This window comes from Hipposideros armiger, unplaced genomic scaffold (assembly GCF_001890085.2).
Source record: "Hipposideros armiger isolate ML-2016 unplaced genomic scaffold, ASM189008v1 scaffold_219, whole genome shotgun sequence".
In the NCBI taxonomy this organism is placed as follows: Eukaryota; Metazoa; Chordata; class Mammalia; order Chiroptera; family Hipposideridae; genus Hipposideros; species Hipposideros armiger.
Genome location: NW_017731569.1, coordinates 1,330,187 through 1,357,224, shown reverse-complemented (window position 1 = coordinate 1,357,224; position 27,038 = coordinate 1,330,187). Strand labels below are relative to the sequence as shown.

At 37.5% G+C, this 27,038-nt stretch overlaps 1 protein-coding gene across 10 annotated transcripts in view; it reads left to right on the top strand.

Annotated features, from left to right (window-relative positions):
* The first annotated feature begins 6,547 nt into the window (after positions 1 to 6,547).
* Positions 6,548 to 27,038, top strand: part of SCEL (sciellin) — a 114,026-nt gene continuing 93,535 nt past the window's right edge. For 4 of the 10 annotated variants that reach the window (XM_019654300.1, XM_019654298.1, XM_019654294.1 and 1 more), the window contains exons 1-3: positions 6,549 to 6,629; positions 13,558 to 13,729; positions 14,260 to 14,560. The gene's annotated coding sequence lies outside the window, so the exon portion shown is untranslated. Of the gene's footprint in view, positions 6,630 to 13,557; positions 13,730 to 14,259; positions 14,561 to 27,038 lie in introns of all 10 variants that reach the window. The other 6 variants (XM_019654299.1, XM_019654296.1, XM_019654295.1 and 3 more) reach the window with 3 other exon arrangements.

Genomic DNA, 27,038 nt, shown 5'->3' with positions numbered 1-27,038 from the left:
AGAGGGAATATATGCTTATAGGTTTCAGTAATGTGAGGGTCATGCAGTTTATATATGCCCTTTTCTAGAGTCTGAGATGAAAATAAAAGTGCGTAGACCGCATCATTTCTGCTTAAGTAAATCGACAAATAACATGGCTCACATTCATGCCCAGGATACATGGAGAATAATATTTGATTCTGTAACATGAATACGTCAGCTTATAAAACTTTTTTTTTTTTTCAGCTCACAGCTTTCCATTTAGACTGTGATGGCTTTTCTTTAAATTGTGGAGGCTTTAGGTGGGTGATACTTGCCAAACCTTCATAAGGGAATACATTTATTCAGAGAAGAACCATGCGCTGAATGGCTCTTTATTTCTTTCTACGTTTTCTACACCTACTTGTTTGGCAGGGCTATGGAAACACAGTGTGAAGTGGGCGGATGGTAACGTAGTGAAATACTAGGGGTGCAAGAAAGGCTGAACATTCTAAACGAATCACACTTTTTAGCTGTGACACAAAAGGGAATTCCAGCCCAGTTTCTCCGGGGGCCCTCCCTGGACTCCTAGTGGCCGGGGACACTGGAATGAATCACAGAGTTGCCTCAGGTGTCTAACAGGGTAGGAGGGGCACTGATGTGGGTCTCCTTGGACTGGTGTTGTGCAAGCAAAGATCAAACACAGGTTTCTCAGCCTTTCTACGTGGGGATTGTCATGGGTGTGTAAGTCAACGTCTACTCCCTGTTTCTGTGTTGCAGAATTATAGCTAGACTGGATAAACAAGTCAGGTTATGTGGGTGCTTCTGAGGGGGAAAAAATTCCTAGCCATGACAGCTTAGGTCAGGTATGACAGTGGAAAGTCTCATGTTGACTTTCAAGGACAGAAAATATATGAACTACAATGAAAAGGCTTCTTGAGAGGATTATGGGATGGTACACAGTGGGAAGTGGAATGGTGGGTACATCGCAGCAGCAGCAGAAGTAACAGCAGCAAGTAGCAGAGGGTTAAAAACCCTGACTCTTCCTTATACCGTGTGCCTACTGTGAAACTCTAAGCAGGTTGCTTAACTCTCTGAATCTCAGTTCCTTCACCTGTGAAATAAAGGTGATAATAGTACCTTAGAAAGTTGTTGAGAGGATGAAATCAGATAAGGTGTAAGTGCTTCCAAGCTTACCCAACATAAATAAGTGATCACTTCTCACAGCTGAAGTTCTTGGATCTGGGCAAGTCACCCAACCACTGAGAACCTCAATATTTTTGTCTTGAAAATGAGGTTTTGACTGAATGTTTATGATCTGTTTTTTGTTTTTTCTTTTCTCATTTAGCATTCCCCTCCACAGGGAGAGGAGGAAAAAGAAGGCATGTGTTTTTCAGAAGCTTGGTTAGCATAGCCCAGAAGTTGGTCCGGTACTGCCAGCTCCGGCCACTGCCCGCCATTCTGCCCATGCCCATTCTTTGCCCATGTTGTCTGTGGCTGCTTCCTGCTGCCACAGCAGAGCTGAGTTTTTGGATATGAATCACAAAGCCGAAAATAAACTATTTACTATCTGGTCCTTTAAGAAAAAGATTACTGACCTCTGGCCATAGAAAAAGAACAAAAAAGGAGAGTTTGTTCTGAGTTGCATCCGTTACTTTAGTAATAAAAGCTTTTTATTTTTATTATATAATATTTTTATTCTCTTTGATACTATCATATCAGACTTAGTCTGTATCTGTGCTCAAAGCCAAGGGGTGTCATATTTTATTTGTTAATGTAGGACGGACTTATGAACAGGGATCTTAATGGCTTCTTGGAAACTTCCCCTGATTGGGAGGAAATATTCTATGAAATGAACTTTTTTAATATATATAACTGCCATATTTTAAACAGACAGTAACTTTAGAATTATATGTCAATATTATGCATTTATGCATAAAAATGAATTTAATCAAGTCTTTAGAGTACTTTTTTAGCTTGTCTTGGGAATTTGATTGGTTTGTTAGTTGAAAAATTTCTCACTTTCTTAACTCTTCAGATATTAGTGGTAGAACTGGTAAAAGTCAAGGTTTGCTTTTATGGGAGACATCTGAATGTATAAACCTATATCATGTTTTAGAAGAGGAATGGGGCATTGGCAGGGGGAATCGTTGTGAAATAAGGTACACTGATTCCAAAATATTTGAAAATTACTGTTTTCTCAGGACATCATTAATATCACAAGTTTGTTTCAGTAAAGGATAATCCATCTAGTTTAAACAATGTTTACAAATTAATACTTTTCCAGAATTCTCTGCTCTCTTCTGCAGGATTTATCCTTTGATTATACAAAGTAAAGGAAATGGGAGACAATCTGAAGGTGAATTGTGAGGAGAAACAGGAGAGGTGGAAGAAGTGGGCAGAAGGAGGGAGGTAGTGGGTGGAGGAAATGAGTAGGAGAGGCTGAAGATATGGTAAGTGGGGGCTTTTTAGGTCCTGTGTGTGGGAGGGAGCAGGACACACGCGTGGGAACACCAGGTGGTTTGAGAGATTCAGTCATCCAGAGTGAAGTGGAAGAGGTAACAGAATATGACAGCACAAACATAAGCAGGAACGAGAAGGATGGTTGGAACCTCCTTTCTCTAGTTTAGTCTAGTGAAGGCTGAGATCCTGAGAAGATAGACGCAAGGGAAGAAAGTTTCTGGTGGTTTCATCTTCTTGTCAGGAGGCTTCTATTCCGTTTTCCCATGCGTCACATGGTAATTCAAATATGTGCAGTTAAGAAACAATTGCTGAGAACTGGCTAGGTCAGGCCCAGTATAGACCCTAAGGATGCAGGGGTCAATATGCAGGGGGCCTTGCCCTCAAGATACTTACATTCTAATAGGGAAGACAAACACAGGTAGAGGTATTCACATTTGTGTGTGTGTGTGTGTGTGTGTATGTGTGTGTGTATTGATGTATAAATCTAATATATATGAGATAAATATATAAACATAAGTATTATATACATAAATATGTATATATACACATATATATGTATACGTATGTATATATGTGTATATACGGAAGTATTCATATGTGTCTGCATAAGTCATATATAAAGCTTAGGTATGTTTTCCCCAAGATTCAGCTGGGAACAGATTTCACAGAATGATTATAAGCAATACTCAAGTATCCAGTGATCATTTGAAAACATGCCTGTTAAGTTAATATTGTATTTATTACTCATGAGTGGACTGTAGAGAATGACTATTTTAAAAATTGCATGTGTTTTTGGCATTTGTTCACAAGATTTTTAAATATAAACTTTTAGATGTAATCCTAAAGATGTCACCTATTTTTTAAGAGCGTAGTTGTTGTTTTTTTTTTATTCACTAAGTCAAATAATTGTATGCATCTCGAACTTTTGTTTAATTAATAAAATGTTTAGTTTTGTAAATTGTAAAAATAGATAAAATGATAGAGAATGCTGAGAATTTCAAAAATATGATAGGTGTGGTAGACTGAAAAATGTTCCTCCAAAGATATCTGCATCCTAATCCCTGGAACCTGTAAATACGTTACCTTGTATGGCAAAAGAGACTTTGTAGAAATGAATAAATTATATAGATAATGTTTTATAGAATTGTACACTTGAAAACCTATGTAGTTTTAGTGACCATTGTCACCTCAATAATTTTTAATTAAAAAAAATTAAGGATCTTGAGATGTGGAGATTGCCCTGGATTATTTGGGTAGTCCCAATGTAATCATGGTGTCCTTATGAGACAGAGACAGAGAATCAGCCAGGAGTAAGAGATGTACTGACAGAACAAGAGGCTGGAATGATGCAAGGAAGGGGTCATGAACCAAGGGATGCAAGTGGCTTCTAGAACCTGAACAAGGCAGAAATGGCCTCTTCCCTCTGAACCCCCAAAAGTAACCATCCCTGCCAACGCATTAACTTTAGCCTGATGCACCTGTCTGATCACCAGAACTGTAAGATAATAGTATTATTTTATGTCATTAAATTTGTGGTACTTCATTATAGCAGCAATAGGAAACCAATACAATAGTGAATTATTAGAGGAGAGATAAAATAGATTTCAAAAGCAAACAAACAAAGAAACAAACAAAAACCCCAATTCTACTATGATGGATATGGGAACACCAAGGAAAGGGACAAAAGACTGGGACTAAGAAGAGAAAATGCCAAGCTGATCAAATAGAAGAGAAGGTGAATCACAAGTTGTCATCTAAAAAAAGGAATTACGGGATACTACAGCGAAACCTGTACTCACTACACATGGCACCTCTCATTCTATTGTTTATAAGTTATCCTTTCTCAGTCAAAATGTGAGTTTCCTACATGATAAGGCGTTTCTAAAGCCATGAATAATTCATCAGTAAGATCCAGGACTGACTCTTGAGAGGATTGCAGGGGAGGAAAAATAATTTTTCTTCTATCCTTCTAAATTCTGCTGCCTGGTCTAATAATCAAATTGACATGAGACAGATTGACTTGAGAAAATAACCAAATTTATTACATATACATATATACATATATATATTCATGGGGGCTCCATAGAATACAGGACAAATCAGGCAATTTAGGTTTATATGCCATTGTGAGCTAAGGAGAAAAGGGGGTAGAAGTTTGGACTTCAAAGAGAAGGTAGGCAATTCATAGGTAGATGAGAAGGAGCAACATTTGGGAAATAAATTCTTACCACACCACCCAAAACAATGGGACACAGAAGAGTCTGACAAACAGACGTTGCTGCATTCCTCCCTGTCTGCCTCACTTGGTTCATATTATGCTAAGGTGACAGCTCCCTTCCTTCAAGCAGGTTTTTCTATCTGAATTCCTTTAGGCAGGTAAGGGGGAGGTAAAAGTCTCTTCTTGAGCTCTTTGTTTCTGAAAAAATAACCAGCTTAAAATGATCAATATCCATCGACAACATAGATGGATCTTGAGATTATTATGCTAAGCGAAATAAGTTAGACAGGAAAAGTCAAGAACCATATGACTTCACTGATATGTGGGCTATAAAACTGAAAACAACAAAGGAACGGGACAAATAAATGAAACAAAAACTCAAACAGACAATAGTTTAATGGTTACCAGAGAGTAAAGGGGGAGAGGTAGGTGGTAGAAGAGGGTAAATGGGATCAAATATATGGTGATGGAAGGAGAACACAAAATGTGATATATAGATGATGTACTACAGAATTGTTCACCTGAAACCTATATAACTTTACTAACCATTGTCACCCCAATAAATTTTAATTAAAAAAATTAATATCAAAAAAGGGCATATTTTGGGATGGCAAACTCTGCTCTCCATCAGGATTTTTTCATACACCTTCTAAAACCTATGTTTATTCATAGACAACTAATTATATATTGTTCATTAAAGAGTTTGACCACTGGATACAGTAAATGTATAACAGGAAAGTGGGGTTGTTAATTGTGCTTGCATTCTTGTTCTCAGATATTTTTCATGTGTGAATAAACAAAATGCATTAATATTTTATTAATAACTAAATTTTAGATAGCACCTCACTAAATTTCAGGACCTATTATAAGTGTTTTCTCTATAACACGATTCGTTGTCGCCATGACCCTGTGTAGAAAGTATTTTATTATCCCCGTTTCACAGATGAGGAAGCTGAGACAAGAGGAGCTAAATGATTAGCCCAAGGTCACACAAGTAGCCATTGGCAGATGCCACATGACACCTGGGTCTGTGCTCTTAAGCACTAGCCATATTGTCTCCACTATGAAGGCCTTCTAGAAATGTATGTGGTATGCAGGCACAACTGGTTTATCGTATCATGTAGGTAAGTACTGTAATAGAGGCATGTACAGAGTTCCCTTGGATTAGAAAGGAAGGGGGTACCTGCATGTGGTTGGGGAGTGAGATGGTAGGAAAATCTTCACGGAGCAGGTTATGTGTGTGCTGGGCCTTTAAAGGTGAATAACACATTACCAGGTGCACAAGAGGCAAGAATATTTCAGGTCACAGGAATGGCATAAGGACAAATATTAAAGGCCTAAGGTGTATGATATGTTTGGGCAACAGCAACAATTTTTATGTGGTTAGAGATTAGGAAGTGGGGGGAGATGAGCCTGGAATAATTGAAAGTAGTTTAAAAAATGCATTTAGACCAACTTTCTGCTTATGCTATCTTCTCTTTCCAATACGGTATTTGCAATGTGCTTGTGCAACTAAAGAGCAGAATTTTAAAATTCAGTCTTGATTAATTTAAGTTTAAATAGACATACATGGCTTGTGACTGCTGCATTAAACAGTGCAGTTCTATATGAATGTAAGGTGTTTGAATTTTATGGGACATGGAGAAGTTATGATGGGTTTGAAGGTGGGGAGTGACATGCTTGCATCTGTTTTGGAAAAATAATGTTACGGTGTGATGTGTCTTTACTGGGGAGAAAGTTATAACTTGTTATGTGCTGTACCTGTTGTCTACTTTTGAGCAGTTGTAAGGTTTAAGGGATCCACGCTCTGAACCATGCAGAGCTTTGGTCACACTGATTTGAGATGAGGTAGGTGTTTGAGCTAACCTGTCCTCTGATGGCTCTCCAGAAGCATAGGAGATGGCCTGCTGCAAGAACGCGACCTACAGTAACCCAGTAGAGGATGGTGGTTGACCAACTCAAGCAGATCTCTCACAGAGGATTTAAACTGGTGAGTGCTGAGACTGTGGTAAGTTGGTGACATGGTAGAAAAAAGAAGCAGGAAGCGAATCAGAGGTAGGGGAACTGAGTCATGGTAGGGAGACTCATAGAGATGGTATTGGGTGCCCAGAGTTGCACCGGACAACTAGTGTTGCTTCTGAAAAGTAACCAGCAGGAAATATTCAATTTCTAAGAAAGGCTGCTGACACTGTATCCTGTGTTCCTTTTAGTCCCCTGAACCTCCTTTTAGTCAGTCCCCTGTGCAGTGAGGGTTAAGTTCAGCAGTCCTGGAATTAGCCTGAGTTATTCTACAAAAATAAGAAATGAGTGTGCACAGCACTGATTTGAAACATACTGATTGATAGCATCGCTTTGTAACTGTGTGCCCTGAGTTTCAGGATGGTTTGTACCAGGTAGTAAGCAGCGTTTACAGAGAAGAGTAAGACTGATAATTTCTACCTGGAGAGACCCCAGAAGGCCTGGTCACATAGCAGAAATATGGGTACGGGCCCAGCAAGGTGTAAGGAATTCCAGCTGAGACTCCACTTGGGTGCTCCATTCACAAGTCAGTGGTTCTTGATTTGAGAGAGAAAGTGGATCCTGTAAAGACCCTTCCAGAGGGAAGACAACTGGAACTTGCAAATGGCTTCTCTGAGCCTTTACTGTAAAAAGCCTTTAGCTGTGATGCTTATCTTTACTTTAACGTAGTTGCTACACTGTATCTTTTTCCTGTACTAAACTGTAGTTTTCTAATTAATATTTTGAGTACTGGGTCTTGCGATTGAACTGCCACTGTTAGTGTGGTTCTATTAACTGAATTTTCTGGAGCTTATCTCTGATCTTTCCAACCTGAAAGAGCCTGATTGACACAGTAGGGGAGAGATTTGAACAGGGAAGAGGCTAGGTTTGCAGGAAACTGAAGTAGTGTTCCCTAAAGATGATGAGGTTGGAACCAAAGCAGGAGTGTTGGGAGTCAGCGGGAAGGGAATTAGGAGGTAGAATTGACAGTGATGGGTTAGTGAACATTTAATTGATGTGGCTGTGAAGAGAGTGAAGGAGGAGGTTCCAACCTTGGGCAATAAGTGCAACTATGGGAATTATTATTTGAGCAATTGCTGCATAACCTAGAGAAATCATCCCTTGTTTTAAGAGAACAGTGAGTGTTACAGTTGAGTTTAAGAGCTAATTTTATAGTCTCTAGTTCAGCCTATTATAGTCTATGGTTTAGCCAGGATAGAAAAATCTGATAAGATCAGATTTATAAAACAGATAATCCAGATTTTGGCAAATGGTGAATACCCCTTGTGTGTGCACACTTATTGTTTATGATCGTTATTTCTTCAATCAACAATTACTGAGTGCTATTATGAGCCAAGAACTGTGCTATGTATTTAGATAAAAGCAAATTTGAAGGCCTGGTCTCTTTTCTCCTGGGGCTTAAGATGTAATACCATGAAATATTTGGCAATGAAGAGACTAGTGTAAAGTGGAAGAACTGACTGCAAATTGAAGAAAGTCAGAAATTATGACCATGAAATTATGAAATAACAATCTGGTTTGAAAAATAAGACTAATTATACAATTCGATTGGCAATTCTAAGTTTTTCAGTGCAAGAAAGAGAGCGATTCTTCCAATCTTTGTGGAATTGTTTGTTTCAGCCTGTGGCCAGGAAGATTGCACTATATTTGCAGTGCATTTCTTGCTTCTCTATAGAAGACCATTGGCTAGACAAATGTGGACACATCATATCCCAAGAAGCTAGTATTGCTGGGCTGCATAAATGCTGGTTTTTGTGGGCACCGGAATGAGCAGAAAAACTTTCAAGCGGAGTTTCTCAACTTTGGCACTATTGAGGAGAGTTTGGCTGCGAATCTCACCTGCCTAATTATCTCTGCTCCTACTTCTCTCATTAATTGGAGAGATCAGTGATTGTCTCAGATTGCCAAACCCTGAACTATATTCATATAAGAAATCTGGAAGACATTAAGATCCTGGGAGCCAGAGTGGACGGATGGCCCTTTTCCCTCTTGACCATCTAATTACTGTCCACTCAAACTTCAAAATTCAGTCAACATCACCTCCCAGGTCCAGGTAGAATTCTCAGTGTCTCTACTGTGTGATACCCAGCCAGGAAAATTGCTCTGTATTACTCTATCCTGGGGTCTTATAGCTATTTAATTCAATGTCTGGCTCCCCAAACATGGTGAATTCTTAGACAGCAAGCACCAATCTCACTAATTCTTCTGTCCCTTGAGACTGAAACAGTATTAGAAGTATATTAGGGGCTTAATATTTGTTAAATGAACAAATAATTAAAGAGACAAATCGGGATAAGAGGGATTCATTGGTAAATCCGTCACAGAGGGCAATTTAGTAATATTTATCTACCAAAGTTAAAACGTACAAATCCTTGGATCCAGCAAGTACATCTCTAAGAATTAATCTTACAGATATATACACACATATGCCAAATAGTTATGTACACTGTTATTCACTGCAGCATCATTTATTAGCAGAGCCTGAGAAATGATGTAACTGTCCATTAATAGTGAATTTGATGAAATTGATTATGGAATACCCATACTACGGAATGCCAAGCAGCTGTAAAAACCACAAAGTAGAAAGGTGTTCAAGATGTAATATTAAGGGAAAAAAGCAAGATTCAGAACAGTGTACTGTGCAAACAATAGTGTACAATGAAGGAAATATCTGGATCTCACATGTGCTTATGTACATATAAATGTCTCTGGAAGAACCCAGGAGATCGAGGTTTGGAGGGGGAGAGGCTTTTCACTGTATTTGTTTTATACTTTTAATTTATGAAAAATATAAATATATGACTGAGTCAAAATATTGTATAAATAATTTCTTAAAAGCTGCATATGGCTGGCCATAATAACGTTATTCATAAACATTGCCAAAACTTGGTAGCAACAAAGATGTCCTTTATTAGGTGAATTAATAAGTAAACTGCAGTATATCCAGACAATGGAATATTATTCAGTGCTAAAAAGAAATGAACTTTTAAGCCATTAAAGACGTGTAGGAAACTTAAATGAAGTTTTTACTAAGTGCAAGAGGCAATCTGAAAAAGCTACATTTTGTATGATTCCAACTATATGACATTTTGGAAAAGACAAAACTATAGAGGCAGTAAAAAAGGTCAGTGGTTGCTGGGGGTTAGGGGGGAGGGTGGGATGACTAGGCAGGCACAGAGGACTTTTAGGGCAGTGAAACGCTTCTGTATGATACTACAATGGTAGACACCTTCATCAAAACCCATAGGATGTACAACACCAAAGATAATGTGAATTATGGACTTTGGGTGATAATGATGTGTCGATGTAGGTTCATCGGTTACAACAAATGTACCACTCTGGTGGGAGACATTGATAATAGAGAAGGCTATGCATGTGTGGGGCAGGGGGTATGTTGCAAATCTCTCAATTTTGCTGTGAACCTGAAACAGCCCTAAAAGTTGTCTATTTAAGAAGAAAGAAGAAAACTGGTGAGTTAGATTTATGCTATTATTAAAGGGCCCTAGATTCTGAAGCTATTCTTGGCCATTCTTTGGTCTGACATTGTGATTAGTGTATGTGGGCCGTGGTATATTATTTTTGGTGTTATGAGTGATATATGTGTATGTATAAGGTCTGACAAGTTAGAGAACTTGTTGCAACGATATTGCTAACCTTTTTGATATCAGAGAGATTATTCATTATGAATTTGTACCAACTGGACAGTTAACCAAGTTGACTATTTGGAGTGCTGAAAAGGCTGCATGAAAAAGTTAGATCTGAACATTTCTCCAACAATTCATGACTTTTGCATCCTGACCACCCCACAGGGCACTGTCTGTGATGGAGTTTTTAGCCAGTAAAAAAATGACTGTATTGGAACACCCTCTCTACTCACCTGACCTGGCCCCCAATGACTTTCTTTACCCGAAGATAAAGGAAATATTGAAAGGAAGACATTTTGATGACATTCAGGACATCAAGGGTAATATGACAAGAGCTCTGATGGCCATTCCAGATAAAGAGTTCCAAAATTGTTTTGAAGGGTAGACTCAGCACTGGCATCAGTGCATAGCTTCCCAAGGGGAGTACTTTGAAGGTGACTGTAGTGATATTCAGCAATGAGGTATGTAGCACTTTTTCTAGGGTTAGTTTGCAAACTTAATGGTCAGACTGCACTAGTATGTGTGTGTGTGTGTGTGTGTGTGTGTGTGTGTGTGTGTGTACATTACTTGCTAAAAGCCATTGCACTTTCCCATCACCTATTAGTCAGGGCTCAGGCTTGCCATAAATTTAGCTCACCCTGTGGTCCAGCCATAGCCTCCTGGCTCACGTGCCTGTGTTCGTTTCTGGCACTTTGGACGTACAGTGAGCTTCACACCTAAGAATGTGGACTCTGTAGCCAGGCTGCCTAGATTGGAATTCTGCACACATCTAATTCTGAGTTGTGGATCTTAGGCTTTTATTTTCTTATCTGTATCATGGATATAACAGCAGTACCTATAGTGTATAGTGCTTGTGAACACCAAATGAAATAATACAGGTGGAACACATAGTAGTGATTGGCACATCCTTAAACTTTTGTTGCTGTTATTGCATGTTATTTTTATTATCATCATAATAGTCATCATCAGCCATGCTTGATCTCTGCTGGTTCTTTGGGCGAGGGTACTTGCCTGTTTGGAGCATGAAGAAGATTTGAGAAAGCCTCAGGAACCCTGGGCTGAGTCCTCCTGGTCCCTCCTGACATTGTCGTGGAGTACAGGCTTGGAGTCCTGGTTTAAAAATCTGGTATCTTTATTGTGTCCTGTCCTGTTAGTAAAGAGACTGCCTTTACCAGTCGTACTGCACCAGGGGAGGGCCCATGGTGAATAGCAAGTCTGTGCAGAAAATGGAACCCAGGCTCCTGCAGGCTCCCTGCTGTGCCCTCCACCCGCATCGTGCTGGTGCCATCCAAGTGTATTAGCAATGCACCTGCCCATGCAGCACTGGCAGTTAATTTCTTAATTCTGGCATCTGTCTACTTTCAGCCACCAGAAATGGATAATTATCATCCCAATGACATCTCTCTTGTTTTAACATGCACATAACATTTATTTTCTCCATTTAGAGGAAAACTGGGATCCCTCTTATCTTTCAATCCCTCAAAGTCCTGGTATAATAGATTAGAGAGTTTTGAGATGCTGATTTGTACTTTTTGTATTTTTTTGCATTTTCGTCATCTCTTTTGGAATCTTTCTGGGGTGATGATGTGTCTTAATCTGTTCAAGCTGCTATTTAAAAAAATACCACAGGCTGGGCAGCTTAAAGACAATAGAAATTTGATTCTCACCGTTCTGGAGGCTGGAAGTATGAGATCGGGGTGCCAGAATGGTGGGTGAGGGCCCTCTTTCTGGTTTGTAGCTGGGACCATCTCTCTGTGTCCTCACATAGTGGAAAGGGCTAGAAAGCTCTGTGGGGTCTTTTGTAAGAACACTAATCCCATTCATGAGGGCTTTACCCTCATGAATTAAGCACCTCCCAAAGACCCCACTTCCCAATACCATCATCTTTGGGGGTTAGGATTTCAGGATATGAATTTTCAGTCTCGTGGGGGACCATAGACATTCAGACCACAGCAGGGGGTAGCACTCGTTTAATAACAATTCCTAAATTAATGTACGAAAATTGGTTAGAACCATGGCTGGCACATTAAAAATGCTATATAAATTTTTCTAATTTCATTATTATGTAGTAATAAGTGCTTATTTAGGTAGATGGTTTCCTTGGATACAACATATAGAAAAAGCACTTTTCTACTTTAAGAGGGTGAGCAAACATTGCCCCCTCCGAGGCCTTGCTAATAAACCATGGCGCTCTTCTGTGTAAGTCCGAAGTTGCCTTACAAACTTCATGATATCCCTCCCGGCAGCCAGCACCAGGCAATTGGCATTGGCACCTGAGAAAAACATTTACCATTCAAGCCTGAGAGCTTTTACTCTAAAGAGACCTCAGGAACTTCGACGTTCACAGTGAAATAGGCGTGGTGGAGTCAAGTTATTCTAAGTATGCTCAAGGCTTCCTAGTTCAAGGCCTAAGTGAAACCGAGGCCAAAGCTATTCAGCCATCTCCACACCCTTGCACATTCTTGTTTGACCTCTTCAAATTTTGAGACTCTTAATTTTCAGCAGTTTTCTTGCTGAATCATCCATAAGGAGGCCTGAATTTTGCCCAAGTGTTTACAATTAGTCCTTTTTTGAGTCAAGATCTAGTGCTAAATGAGACATTGGTGTGGCTTAGTGGTATGGGTTCCAGGTATGTAAAATAAGAGAAACCCTCAATTACATGCAGATATAACTGCTTCAAAGCTCAAAGCCTTAAATGTACTTTTGGCTGTGTACTTTCATTACAAGGTAAAAGCTTTTTTTTTCTGGTTCTGTATTTAATGAAGGACAAAACATACAGTTAAACATTCTATAATGTAAGTTACTACTTGTCCCTACAAGCCAGCTCAGAAACTGTTTTAGCCCTTCATTTGGCTAAATGAATGCTGAACATAGCTTCTAATTTATTTATTTATTTATTTTAGCCCAGCCATGTCACATCTTGGTTTTTCAATTTTATCATCTCTAGTATTAGTATCCAACATCAATCTAACCAACATTTACAGGCATCACAGAAATGTAAAATATATTTCTAAAATAGTTTGCATACATAAAATTTCATCAAAGGGTTGAATAGTCACACACACACACACACATACACACACACACACACACACACACACACACGTTATTGTAAAGGACATTTTCCACGGTAGATTTTCAAATTCCTCAGCCTACAACAAGGGCACATTAAGGAAGTGAGGTCCTAGTTCAGAGTGAGTGCATATTGCAATTGCTTGTGCCTTCTAATCTGAATGTTTCTACTTCTTGTTACAGCCACTTCTGCGACTATAGCTCACCTGGACTGTCTTGAAACTGGGCGGATTTGGTGAATTGTTGGTGTGACAAATGAATAAAGATCACGCAGGAAAGTCTAATCACCCGGCTTCTCCCAGCAATGTTCCAGACTTGCTAAGCTTCTTGCATGCTTCCCTGGCTCCTATGGAAGGTGCATTTCAGAACCTGTAATAAGAACCCCCACCTGCATGGCCCTTCTGTACCGTTCCCTCCTCACCAGCAGCAGGCCTTGACCATGGAGTCTACTGCTGCCCTCAGATGTGAAAGAAGTCTCAAGCATCCTTTCCCCATTTTTGTATATGGTGAAATGATAAAAGGATCAGAATTCTTATACTTCAGAATGTATTTTTACCTCTGATAATTTTACAAAATATTTCATGTGTAGAATTTGTGTAACAGGTGTCTTTCATAGTTTCTGATCTCAGGGTTCCAAAGGACTTTTCTCTCCTAAAGGATCTTGTTTCCTATGAGCACTGTAGGTCCTGGGTGTTTATCTGTGCCCCAGCCTTCCAGGCATTATGGGCAAGTAGAGATTCCTCTTACCTTGAGTTTTTTGTTTTGTTTTTAAGAAGAGAATTCAAAATAGGTTGGATACTATGCCACCTTGTTAGTGATATGGTCATGTGTGTTGTTATCAATTAAAAGAATAATAACAGGGGGACTTGTATTTTTTTTTTTTAGCCAAATAAGACCCTAAATTATATGAAGAATTCATCAAAGAAAGACAGTAGGCCCATGAGTGAGCCTGTTTTAATTGAATTGGTATTTATACAAGGTGACACCCTCTTTCACACCACCCACCTCCTCCCTGGATGACTCAGCCGCTGAGGGAGAAGCTTCTAAACTGTTCATTAACACAGCCAGGTAGAGGTGGAAACTATACGCAGTAAACTGCAGGTACACAGAAGTTTCAGCCACATCCAACTGGGGAAGTCACCCCTGGCTGTTTGGAAAACGAGTGCTGGTTTTCTGCTCAAGAGGGGTAAGTGAATTATATTTGCAAGCATACATACGTCTGCTTTACTTGCATAACTTCCTCTGTCTGGTGTGCCAATGATGAAAAGGATAACTTCTTGTATTAACTTCGTCTTTTTTTCCAAGTTAAATTTTGACAGTTTCCAATGGGTTGTTCTGCTTGTTGGCAGCTCTGGTGGTCCTTGTTGTGATTTTTGATGGCATTGCCTTTAACTTGCTGGCAATTTTACACCTGTATGAGCATCACAGAAACGAAAGTCTTTCTGAGTTTCCGTGTAGGACCTGTCAGCTGGTGAATCCTGTCATACGTAAGGGTAGTAAATTCTTTAAGTCAAGAACCAACACCACCCTCTGGTCTATTTTCTCAAGTGGTTATGAAAATATTTTTTTAAAACGACCTCCCTGTTTTCACAGATGATGCTTTTAGTGAAATGATGAACCCTATTGTTTGATAGAGAATAAGTTATATTTGTTTTTCTTGGCTGCTAAAAACACTGCAAGTCATTGAGCTGTGAGAAAGGTGCCAAATATCTTTCCCAGTAAGAAAATAACATTTCTTGAATAAATACACCAAGGAGTGAAGCAGGGTGGAGGTTACACGGGGGTGTGCTGTTTCTCACAGGGATTCCTATACACTTGGCCAGCTTTGCTATGTTATAGCCCGAGTTCCAACGTAAGATTTGATTAATAGGTATGGGGGCAATTTTCAACTTCTATTTATATCTTAGTCCTGAAAAACCAGTTTTGGAAGCCCTTTGATTAGAATAGAAAAGTTATTGTAGCCAGGCTTTCCTTTATCGTTAATAGCTGAGCTAACTTGTCTCACCCCTGTTTTTCCTCCACCATTTCCATTCCTGATACAGAGGCTCATTTGCAGTTTGCAACCAGAAGCTCTGTCCTTTAGAGGGTCGCTTCCCACAGCCTGCCTTAAGTTCCAGAGTTCTCATTGTTTCCCATTGGCTGACCGGGTCATGTGCCATCTCAGAGGGGTTCAGAGCTCAATTCCCTAAAGTTTACTGAAGAATTTTATAACTTGACTTTCAAACATTTATAGTTATCAGAGAGCTAAAGTTCAATTTATGGATTATAATTTTATTTTTCATGAAATGTGATTAAATTTAAAACTGGCTTTCACTTCCACAGTTTGTAACGCAGATATATAGTCCTTCTGATATTTGCTCTGCTCCAGTGTTTAAAGTATTGGAAGAATCAATTTAAGAAAATTGAGGTATGACATCCGTAAAAATTTTGGTAAAACATTTGGTTGATTCTAAATGTCAGGATAGACAGAGAATGCAGATAAACAGGCCAAAAATTTTATTAAAATTTCAGCTTTATGTAAATCTTAGATTCAATTGACATAATTTTCAATTGGAAAGGACATAGGCACATCTAGTCTAACTCATGAATTTTCTTATGAGGACAACAAAACATACATGTCAAGCAACTCACCAGGATCAGAGTAACAGAACCAGAAAGAGAAGCCCGATCAAATGACATTTGTCTTATTGAATTTCCTCAATGATTTTTCAAATTTCTTTCACGTAAAATATCCAGTAGCAATAACCGAGTTTTTTTCTGGCTTTATAAATGGACTATAAATGATATGGAAATGAGAATTTTCTTACCCAGTGATACTTGAAAATGTTAATACAGTATGTGTGATATGAATATAACATAATGAGGTTTATTTTTAATTTCTGGTTTATGGAGTCAGTTTTGTTATTTATTATATTCATGGGGTTTTAATCTCAGAAACGGTCAGCCCCTCTGTAGGAAGGTGATGTGTGTATAAGTTGTGGCACACCAAACGGGACATACTCACCTCAACTGCCATTTTGTAGGTGCTGCTTAGCTGATTTGCTGTCTTCTGTAACCACTGAATTTTTATTCTTTTTTAAAAACTTATCTTTTGACGCTTTGCCCATTTCTCCCATCCACTACCTTCACCTCTGGCAACCATTGTTCCACTGTTCTGTGTATTTATAAGTTTTGTTTTGTTTTTAGATTCCACATATCAATGATGTCATATGATATTTGCCTTTCTCTGTCTAACTGATCTCACTTAGCATAATGAGCTCAAGGTCCATCCATATTGTCACAAATGGCAAGATAACCTCCTTTCTCATGGCTTAATAGTATTCCATTGTGTGTATGTGTGTGTGTATATATATATATATATATATATATACATATATATATATATATATATATATATATATATATATATATATATATATAGTAATAAACATGGGGGTACATGTACCTCCTACATAATCCTGTTTTCATTTCCTCATTTCCTTTGGGTATATACCCAGAAGTAGAATTAGTGGATTGTAGGGTAGACCTATTTTTAATTTTTTGAGGAACCTCCATATTGTTTTCCATAGCAGTTGGACCAATTTACATTTCTACCAACAGTGCACAAGGGTTCTCTTTTCGCCACATCTTCACCAGCACCTGTTGTCTCTTGTATGCTTGATGTTAGCCATTCTAACAGGTGTGAGGTGATACCTAATTGTAGTTTGGTTTGCACTTCCCTTATGATTCGTAATGTTAAACATCTTTTCATGTACCTGTTGGTGGCCATCTGTATGTCTTTGGAAAAGTGTTTATTCGATTTTCTGCTCATTTTTAAATCAGGTTGTTTGGTTTTTTTGCTATTGATTTGCATGAGTTCTTTATATATTTTTTATATTAGCCACTTATCAGATATATGATTTGTAAGTATTTTCTCCTATTCCATAAGTTGCCTTTTTATTTTGTTGGTGACTTCTTTAGCTATACAGTTACTTTTTCGTTTGATGTAGTCCCACTTGTTTATTTTGGTTTTGTTGTTTTTGCTTTTGGTATTAGATTCAAAAAACCATAACCAAGATATAAGTCAAGAAGCTTACTGCATTTGTTTTCTTCTAGGAGGTTTATGGTATCAGGTCTTACTTTCAAATCTTTGATCAATTTTGAGTTAATTTTTCTGTATGGTATAAGACAGTCATCCAGTTTCATTATTTTGTAAGTAGCTTTCCCATTTTCCCAACACCATTTATTGAAGATAATACCTTTCCTTATTGCATATCTTGGCTTTTTTTGTCATAAATTAATTGACCATGTATGCTTGGGTTCATTTATGAGCTCTCTATTCCATTTCATTTATCTATGTGTCTGTTTTTATGCCAGTACCCATACTGTTTTAATTACTATAGCTTTGTAATATTGTTTGAAATATTAAAAAGTGTGATGCCTCCAGCTTTGTTCTTCTTTATCAAGATTATTTTGGCCATTGGATTATTTTTGTGGTACCACATGAATTTTAGGATATTTTTTGTTCTATTTCTTTGAAAAATGCCATTGGAATTTTGGTAGAGATTGCATTGAATCTGTACATTGCTTTGGGTGGTATGAACATTTTAAAATTATTGATTCTTCTAAATCATAAGCACAGATATCTTTCCATTTACTTTTGTCATTTTCAATTTCTTTCATTAATGTCCTATAATTTTCAATATACAGGACTTTCATGTCTTTGGTTAAATTATTCCTACATAGTATTATATTGTTTTTGATGCAGTTGTAAACAGGGTTCTTTTCTTTATTTCTCTTTCTGATAGTTCATTATTAATATATAGAAAAACAACAATTTTTGTGTATTGATTTTGTTTCATACAACTTGACTGACTTTGTTTACTAGTTCTACCAGTTTTTTGGGGGCAGAGTTTTTAGAATTTTCTATATATAATATCACATCCTCTACAAATAGTGACAGTTTTACTTCTTCCTTCCCAATTTGGATGCCTTTTATTTCTTTTTCTTGCTTAATGGCTGTGACTAGGACTTCCAGTGCTGTGTTGAATAAAAGTTGTGGGAATGGACATCTGTGTCTTATTTCTGGTCTTAGTGGAAAGGCTTTCAGCTTTTCACCTTTGAGTACGATGTTAGCTGTCAGCTTGACATACATATCCTTTATTATGTTAAGGTATGCTCCTTCTGTACCCACTTTGTTGAGTCTTTACCAGATATGGTTATTAAATTTTGTCAGATGCTTTTCCTGCATCTAATGAGATAATCATATGATTTTTGTCCACTTTGTTAATGTGGTATATCACATTGACTGATTTACAAATGTTGAGCCATTAAGTTTGCATTTTATGTTAGTTGCTAAGCTTTATAGAGATATAAATCATCGTTTTATTGTGCTTATTAGTTGGAAAAGCGCATTTTATAGCTATCCATTAAAGACAACTGGCTTACTTCTAGACATGAGAACCAATTGTCCTGAATACTTATTGTAATTGTATACTTGAGAGCTTTAATAATTTAAATAATTTATTTTGTGTGTCTAGACCCAATTTCCCTGGACTAAAATGTGATTAAGTCTCCTTTAAATGGAACCTTCTTTTGGAAAGGGGTGAACTGTAGATCACACTTTTTAAATTGGAATACACACATCCCAAGAGACTGTGGCAATATTCCAGAAAATGCCTAGAAGCCATAAGATAAGCATGGTGCATCTGCATTGAGAGCTAATTTTAGTTAAAATGTTTTGCCCTTCCTAAAACTTTGCCCTCTTCCCCATTCCTTCCCAGTGTTCTCTCTTTTGTCGTTAGGTAAAGGATTGAAAAGAATTTGTATAAAAAGAAGTGTAAGAGGCTGGAATCTAGGTAGATGTGAATTTAATCGTGGTCCCACTTTGGCCAAGGGTAACTGTGGTATGATCATGCTTATTTCACAGCACCAGCAAATAAAAATAAAATTTAGGGTTCTTACTGAATTTCTATTTTTCTTTCTCTTGCTCTCTCTCTCTCTCTCACACACACACACACATACACAAAATACCATATGACATAATATGACATATATTACTATTTCTTTCACAAAGAAATGTAATACATCAAGAAAAATATCTCTGCAAGAAAAATGTGGGACTCAGATGAAGAAAATGTAAAAGTTTACTGTAAGACAAAAAGACTTTTTTGAGTAAAAGCATCTTTGAGTACTGTTCCTGTATAGACAGATTGAATTTCATAAATGTCAGCAAACATTAGATAGGATTCATGAAATTCCAATCAAAAGTTCCAATAGAATATCTCTTTTGGAACCAGAAAAAATAATTTTAAAGTTTATCTAAAAGAGGTGAATGAGTTAAAGTAGCTAATAAAATTTCTACAAAGGAAATTAATGAGGGATGTTTGCACTATATATTAAAATGTATTATTAAAAAAAGAATAATTAAAATAGTTTGTTTCTACTGCAGAAACTAAAGATAGATTTCTGGAATAGAACAGACAGGTATGAATCACATTCTAGAATATATTAGAATTTAATATGTGATAAAGAATCATACATCAATAGGAAAGAGATTCTCTCCACCATTATCAAAGTGAGCCCACATGGATTAGAGTTTTCATATAACAATAAAATAGTTTTTAAAAATTAGAAGAAAATGTGTAAACACTTAATCTCACTTGTCCAACAATACTACTCTAGAACTGATTATGTGACAGATACTGTAATAGGTTTTAGAAATACAACTATGGAGAAGAGGGTTTTGATTACTGCCCTCAAGATTTACAGTGTGTGTGTGTGTGTGTGTGTGTGTGTGTGTGTGTGTGTGTGCGCCTGTTGGGGATGGGAAGAAAATAGTCAGGCATACAAACAGGTAGTCTGTATGGTAATGTTTATGGAGAGGCACTCTGCTATTTGAACACTTAGTAGGGCCCTTAACTCAGCGTGGGGAGGTGGGGGTAAGACAGGTTGGCGATGGTGCCACTGAGTGCTTCCAGAAAGATATATAACATATAACTTCAAATGGAAATTTTTCCTAAACAAGAAATTAAGAGGTGAAGGGAGCTCAGAAATATGAATGTTTTAGGCACAGGACATAGAGTGAGCACAATAGCCTAAAGGTGATAAAAAGGATGGAGCCCTCAAGGAACTGGAGTGACTCACCATAGCTGAATAAAGCCGGAGTTTGAGTGGGGAATGGGGTGTGGGAAGAAATGAGGCTGGAGAGTGGGACTTGTAAACCATATTAACAATTAGGATTTTATCGTGATAGAAATAGAGCACCATTGAAGAGCTTTAAGCAAGGTGGTGACACTTAGGCGCCAGTGAGAATGGATTAGAAGTAAGTAAATTTAGAGACTGGAAATGTAGCTGGGAAGCTGTTAAAATAGTAAGATTACGGTAACTTGAATTGGTATTTTGGAAATAAAAAGAAATGCAGGCAAGAGATAGATGGAAGTAGAGTTGTAGGACTTGGCGATTGCTTAGATTTTGAGGTCCATGAGAAGTTTTGTGGATGGGCTACAGGGGTTTCTAATGAGTGGAAGACTTCATAAGGGGCAAGACAGAGAATGCAAAATTGAAAGCTGCTGATCAAAAAAAAAAATCACAATTAAAAGCTAAACAAAAAACTGGGAAAGTATAAGTAAATATTTCTGATAAATAAAAAAAGAAAGCTATAAGAAATCCACAATAATAACCAATAGATAATTTACAAAATAATAACTAACCAATAATATTAGAAAATATGCAATTGAAGCAAAATTATAGCACTTTTATCTATTAAATTATTAAAGAGATTAATAAATGATCATTCTAATGCTGGCAAATATGTGGTCACATATGCTACTGGTGGATTATAAACTGACATAAGGTTTAGGAAAGAAATTTGACAATAGGGATCAAGAATATTTTAGAAGTTATACCCCTTGGTAAGTAATTTCACTTTTAAGGATCTATTCAAAGAAAATAGTCAGAGATGTGTTCAATGATTTTTTGTATGGTTTTGTTGCAAAAGACAGAGGAATTAAATTATATTAATAGATAGACCCATAAGATGAAATATTCTATAGTTGCAGATGAAATAATAATTTAATTATTTTAAGCAGCATTGAGAAATATGTATCAGTAGAATATAATAGGTAAAATAAAACCCTGAAAGAAAATAACAATGATTGATGAAGGTATCTGTTTTTTTTTCTTTGTGCTTTCATGTAATTTCCACATTCTCCATAATGAGTATGTATTACTAATATAACGAGAAAGATTATATACAAAATTGAGATAAAGAATGACCACATGACAGAGCTGTTGTGAATATATTATATGGTAAGGTATTTAAGGTAACTAACAGGTTTTTGGCTTATAGTTTGTGGTCAAAATTTGGGTTTTCACTCATTGAACAAATATTTTCAGCTATAACTAGAAATAGCCTGTGATACATCATTTTTATTAGCCTTTTTATTAATGAATATCAGACCAGTGTCTTCTGTAAAAAGAAACAGATAGCTGTCCCAGAAAGGAGGACACTTCATGCTAAAACTTGGTGTCATCATTCTTCAGAAAAAAGAGGTGGTGGAAACAAGGGTGGGTGAGGGCCTTATGTTAAAAACAAGAACCAACAGTAAGAAAAATTTATAGTTGGTTATCAGACTCAGAAAATTGGTAGCATATAGAACTCTGGCTAGCTAAAAGATTTCATTTGTGCTACATTATGAACAGTTTCACCATCAGTAATCAAGTTTCCCAATGCTAAACTCAGACTGGGGGGCCGTGTGACTAAAGAAATAGCCAATTTACAACCATGGTAGCAGGCTAAATGAGTCTTTGCCTAATAGTTTCTGGGTTTCCTTCTACATTACTTATTCAGACTAAACACAGACCATTAATTTAAATGGACTTGTTGACATTTTATAATTCACGAAGCCTTATTTATTTTCTCCTTACATAGTATCTCATGTTCTTTTAGGTGATAATTAGTTTGATGGTTTGCTTTACTTATCTTTAGAATATAATGCTTCCGTTTATTGGTTTATAATGATCAGGCCCCACTTATTCCTCTGTTGAAAATGGTTTAACAGATTTGTCTTTTTCAAATTTCTAGGAGATCTTCTCTATTACCAGTGCTTTCTGAGAATCAAATACTAGTGTGTATGGCACTATTATTAGGCCATAAAGCCCCAAAGACTTTTTCATATAGAAATGTGAATACCACGGATGCGTGTACATATGTCATTATCTGGACATTTTTACTGTATTTTTCCCCCTTATTTTAAGTTAGCTTTTTGATACTTTCCATCACTATAGAGATTTCCCCTAGGTGACTATTCACATTTGGTCTTTTCCATGAAGGTATCAGTTTATTTAAGTAGATTAGAAACTTGATAAATTGATTGGAACACTTTAGAGCAGTTAAAATATCCAATTATCACTCTTTGCTGATCTCTTGGTACTTTGGTAAAATGATAAAAAATGTCTGCTCCAAATTTCGTTGAGGTCCATCATGGATCTCTACTGTGAAAGGGACGTCATTCTTCTTCTCACCCTTTCTTTTAACCTGGTAGCTTTCTACCTGTTGGCCCCTTTTTGCCCCTTGAGTTTCTGTGACAGGAACTTTGGTATTAGGCTTATTTGGGTGGGAATCCCTATGTAACCTCAGGTAAACTATTGATCCTAAACTTTCCAGAAAGAACTAGTTTCAACCACTGACCACATTTCCAACATCTACCCTAGCTTTCTACAAAAAGACTCTGACTTCAGTGAAATCATTCATCATAAAGTTTCACTTAGGTATACAATGAAAATAGTGTCACCCTTAAAGCATTGTATAAGTGTTAAATGAGATGATACACATAAAATTTAGCTCAATATAGCTATAACTATCACATGATCCAAAATATCAGCAGTCAGAATTGAATTATTTTTCTTGTTTTTTTTTCTCTTCTCTCGTTCTCTATCTTGTTCATTTATTTTGTTCCACATTTTTTCCCCTCTTACTTTTCCTATTCTCTTTCCTTTTTGCACCAACCCATTACAGTTTCTTTGCTCATATAATCTTTCTTGAGAGAAAGTTAGCCGGGAGTGGTAAAGATATTATTAAAAGGTAAGTGAAGAGGAGCTTTGTCCTTGGGTGGGAAGAGAAGACTGAGATCTATAAAGTCTTTATGTCAAGATGACCCAAAAGGTGAAGAAGGTTGTAACTTAGTTGGGAGGAGCCCCAGGCAATATTTGGTGTTGGGCCAGGAGGAGATAGGGCTGGGATTGGGCTATGAGAGTAGCAGATTACCTAATGGACCTAAATGCTCCCAGGGAAGAGCAATTATTAAAAATAAAACATCCTGAAGGAAATTGAGCAAGATCATAAAGAGATGAAGAAAAGCTGAATAGAAGACAAATTTAAGAAATAGGGGATGTTTGATAGTTTCAAATGCGTCCAAAGAGAATGAAGAAAGTTGATCAATTTTGTGATTCAGAACTTCAGATAAGAGATTTCATCTAAGACATAAAGACAGATAGATGTCTTTGGGCAGAAGCTGTAAGTAGTGGGCCAAAAGTTGAAAAGTTTTTATTTTCCTCTATCATTATTGACTTTGGCATTATGATTTCAATCAGAGTTTTCAACTTGTGTATTCAATGCTTTAAAAGGAAAGGTTTTTATAGCTCCCACCATAAAAGAGACAGACTACTTTCACACATCTTTCCCCATAATATTCCACATTTAAAATACAGTTGCTAGTGTCAGCCACTGTTAGTCATATGTATTAGTAACAGCTTTTTGAAGAGCCCAGATTAGAGTTTCATCTTTCTCATGAGAAGTTAAAAACTTAATTGGAATGAAACTGAATGATGGTACTTAGAAATAAGTCCAGCTGGCTGCATTGAAGCTACTAAGGTGTCATTATTTGAGTGTTAAGTGGATTTGAAATTCAGGATAACCTCAGTCCCTAAAATAAGCAATTCCTTTTAAAAATGTTGTAAAAATAAGATTTTGCTGTATGTATTTTTTTTTATACTACAAATTTGAGAGGTTTGTAATCTCTAATACACTCAACAAAAGGTTATTTTTAACAAGAGCGTTATTCACAGAGACATATACTGTTGATCCATTTTAATAATAAGAAATATCCACATATAAAAAATATTGCTTTATATTCTGGGCAAGATGAAAAAAGGTCCTTTGCAGTAAAATCTCTGTGGAATTAGAGGTTGATGAAATAAGAGCTGGTACTTTAGCAATTTTAGATTAGAGTTTCTAGAAATGGTTCTGGGCCACCCAGTGGCTCTGGGGCTACCCATGTCAATGAGGAGGTGGTTATGGTGACATGGCCAATGGGTTCTAAGGGGAAAAAATGGAGCAGATGGGGCTGAGGGAGGTTATGCAGGAGACGTAGGAGAAACACATGTAGGTTTATGGAGAAACACTTTATTTTCCCACACTTCTGGTCATTTTCATTAAAAAAAAATTATTATCACCTGAAAATAGAATACATTATAGTTCTCTTTCTCATTTACCTTGTGTCAATGGACAGCATGGGGCTAGAAAATAGTATAAAATATTATCAAGCTATCAAATAAGGATATAGATCCAGGGAAGGAGTCTAGTCAGGAATAGTACCAGGTTACTCATGGCTTCAGTATGGCCACGGAGGAGTGATGGTCAAGGCTGACCTGTCCAGGGATTTTGGAGGAGTCATTCATAGCTGCTGTTCCTCCTAGCTACTCACCCATTATCTTCATCTTGTGGAACTCCGAGACATTTCCCTGAGTGTCTGTGTTGGCCATATCACATGGTACTTTGAGCGACATATGGTATCATATACTGAAAAGAGCCCATGGGGCTCAATCATATAGACTTAATTACAGTTCTTGGTCCTGCCACTTACTGTGTGACCTTGGACAGATTATTTAACCTCTGAGTTTTGAATTTCTATAATTAAAGATAATAATACTCACCTAGAAAGAACTAAATAACATGCATAAAGCACGTGGCACAATCTAAAGCACATAATAGAGACTCAACAAGTAACCCTTCTTGCTGAGAACATTGAACAAATAAGCATATTGCAAGAATGCTGTTTTACTAATAAAAGAATCACTAAAATGTTATATTTTGTAGACCACCATGGCCTTTTAGACCTCCTACTGGCTCCACAACAGCCTGATAACTGGTAGAAAGAACGTTAGGCTTGAGTAACTGAAATATGGAAAAACAAGGTCCTGAACAAACTAGGAGATTTCTTTCTCTCTTTCAAGAAGTCCAGAGCTAGATTAATCCAGGGCTATTGTGACAGCTCTGTGATACTGTCAAGGGACCAGGCTGCTCTGCCATTCTTAGGGTGTCACTTTAGTCCCTGTGGTTTGTCCATGGTCCCAAGATGGCTGTTCCTACCTTCTGCATGGCATCCTGGTTTCATAGAAGGGGAAGGGTGAAGTGCAAAAGGACACGGGACTTTCACGGCAGAGGCAATAAGATAAGCCCAAGGTACCCCAGAGAAAGCAAGTGCGCTTGTTGAAAACTATTTCTAGAAAATATATCAAAGACTCTAGGGTGGAGCTAATGAGGTATTTATATGATACCCAAGGCTACTGATTGGCAAAGAGAAAGACGTTAAGGGCCATGAGCCTGTTTGGATGTGTTATCTCATTTGTTTCTATTTAACTAGGCCTTCTGGAGAGGGCCTAGCTACCAAAGGCATAAAAATATCAGGCCCTCTAGCAGGACGTTGGATCTGATTAGAGCCAGCCCTAAATATAAGGTAAAGAGGAGACACCTGCTTTTCTCTATACAACTCTCTGTGAGAAGTGCTGACAATCTGGAGTCCCCGGCACAGGGGAAAATATGAAGAGCCTCCAGCTAGAAACCCTCAGGTCGAGTCCCAGCCTTGCCTCTCATCAGCTACTCAAGCTGACGCTTTCTGTATCCACAGAATAGGGATTATAACACTCTTAAAACACTGTGGAAACAAAATGAGATAAATTATAAATTATTATAAAATCACCTGAAGTATCATTATTGTCTGAACTCTTCTCCTTACCCAGCAGAGCCAAAACAGAGAAGAATTGAGGTTAGGATACCAAGGAAAATCTGAAAAACCACATCCATACACAGAATCATACATACGCGTATGTCGTCTTTTATGTCTGGCTTCTTTCATTTAACATGTTTCAAACTTCATCTATGTTGTACTATGTAGCAGTACTTTATTCCTTTTTACTGCTGAGTAATATTCCCTTGTATGGGTGTACCACTGTTATGGATCCGTTCATTCACTGATGGATATTTCGGTTGTTTTCATTGTTTGGCTATTTTGAATAACGTTGCTATGATCATTCATGTACACATTTTTCTGTGGACATCTGCCAAAGGACTATCGGGAATACACAGAGAAGGCTGCTCTGGGAGGGTTTATCTGCTACAATAATTCCTTGGGAAGCTGCCCTGGTTCTCTTGCTGTCAGGCCCTGGGGGCAGAGGTCATGGGACTCCCAAAGATTGAAATGTCAAGAGTCAGGCAGGCCTCTGGTGTCTACTTTCCCCTCTCTCACCCGAATGCCAGGGCACCAGTCGAGTCTTGCAAGGACTTGTGATGAGCATTATTTTGGGTTTTAGGGAAGGAGGTGGCTTTGGTTTAGAAGCCAGATCCTGCTTCTTATCCCCTTCATCATGTTGCCTACTCTCCCTGAGCTTCAGTTGTCTTATCTGGG